At 37.8% G+C, this 1,871-nt stretch overlaps 1 protein-coding gene across 1 annotated transcript in view; it reads right to left on the bottom strand.

Annotated features, from left to right (window-relative positions):
* Nucleotides 1-1,851: 1,851 nt before the first annotated feature.
* LOC115170596 (interferon beta-like) overlaps nt 1,852-1,871 on the bottom strand; it is a 1,299-nt gene continuing 1,279 nt past the window's right edge. Inside the window, exon 5 of the mRNA XM_029726857.1 lies at nt 1,852-1,871. This exon is cut by the window's right edge and continues 396 nt beyond it. The gene's annotated coding sequence lies outside the window, so the exon portion shown is untranslated.

Consider the following 1,871-nt stretch of genomic DNA (forward strand, 5'->3'; position numbering starts at 1 on the left):
ACGTTGAAGGGGCAATTTCAGCGATTACCACATCCATTTATTTTTTAATTCATACACAAGCTACCCATTGATTCTTGAAGAATATATGCATTTTACAATCCTCATGAGCTTAGTTCAACTACTGTCTTACCTCATCAGAATCCAAAATAAAAAATGTTTGACATTGTTTGAAACCATGTAAATATAGAAAAACACAGGATATAGCTTCCAACTGTACTTCAAACTAGCCTACAACTTTTAATCTCATAGAGGGACCTTCCTTTCATCCATAGCTCTGTGACAGTGGTTACTTTTCTCCAACCCCATTCCTCAGCTATTTAGGAAAAATAGGGATTCAGTGACCGCTTTGGTGTTGTTTGAACTGCAGATTGCTCCTTTAAAAAAGTCAGTCTAGAAACAAATGAATGCAAGAAAGAATGACAGGATGAATGCATGAATGACTGAATATATAAATGATTTAATAAAAACGATATGAGAATAATTATTTAATTGTATTATAAAGGAATAAATATATAGCCTTCACATATAAATATCAGTCAACCCAAGTTTATAAATAAATAATTCAGTCAGTAAATATATCATCCATCAATCTATTAGCCAGCCTCATGTACATGTCACATGTCTCCAATGATGATTATGTGGTTTGTCCAACAGACCTCTTCTTCCTCACTGCTTGACTCCGCAGTCATGTATTGGACTGCACCAGGTTGTCGGGAACCTCCACTCGCGTGATCTCCCATACGCATGCGCTGTGTTCCTGGATAGCATACAATGTATATATATACATTTTTTTCAGTCACCTCAACTACTGCAGGTGCTACGTCAACGCATCCTATGACAGCACAACGGCGCTTGGAAGTTCCCAGTTTCATATGTGATTTGTGTCCGCGAAATGCCTCCTATTTGTGGTGATGTAGAACTTTTGCTCAGACTAATTTAGCCTCTATTCGAGGGCATTTGATATTGGACCCAGCCGGTGGCAACCGGTTTTCAGGGCAGGTGGGGTAGAACTCCATCTGTTCTGAGCCCCACTTGTTTAACTACAACAACAACAAAACGTTTTTAAAAATGTAACCTTTTTTTGTTGTTGCCTGTTTTGCATGTTATTTTGGCATTAATACGTGTCACATATCAGTTTCTAAACAATATATTTTTTAAAAGTAATAATTGAGTTAATAAAGCTGCATACAAACATGGTCTCTTTTTTGCTTTCTTGAGTAAGGCATCTCCAAAATGCAGGTGTTTCAGCCTAGCTCAGTGCTTTCTGTGGTGGTGGGGAAGTCAGCGGAAAATATAGAGCTGTAAAAATAAGAATTTGTTATAAATTGACTTGCCTAGTTAAATAAAGGTTAAAAGATATAATAATAATAATAATAAGACAATAGCTGTAGGATCAACAGAGGCATTCGGGGCAGTAAGAGGGACAGAAATTCGGTTATTTACATTTTGTCTTTCAACGCCCCTGGGATAATGTCCATTTGGTGAGAATTATGACAACTAAGCGTAACAATGTTGGGGATTAAATGAGCTGGGCTAGCTTTAGTGAATTCACAGTGGACCTGTTCAGTCTATTGGGCTAATATCGTTCCGATTACGTTATTGACTGTGGAAAGCAATTTCATAGAGGGGGTTGGAACCACAGAATTGGGAATTATAAAATGTAATAGGATCTCAATGGTCGGAACGGAAATCGCATAGGAGCTCAGAGTACAACGCTCAAAACAGGCCCGCCTTGTCCAGTGCTAAAACACCTCACTGAAAAAAAGGATATTGAAGATACATTTGACTTGTTTTTGGCGCTGTCCTTAATGGATTCGTAGGCTATAGGACTAATAGTACTGACATCCATATGTCCTGAGCATGTTTAATAC

Source organism: Salmo trutta, chromosome 32 (assembly GCF_901001165.1).
Source record: "Salmo trutta chromosome 32, fSalTru1.1, whole genome shotgun sequence".
Lineage (NCBI taxonomy): Eukaryota > Metazoa > Chordata > Actinopteri > Salmoniformes > Salmonidae > Salmo > Salmo trutta.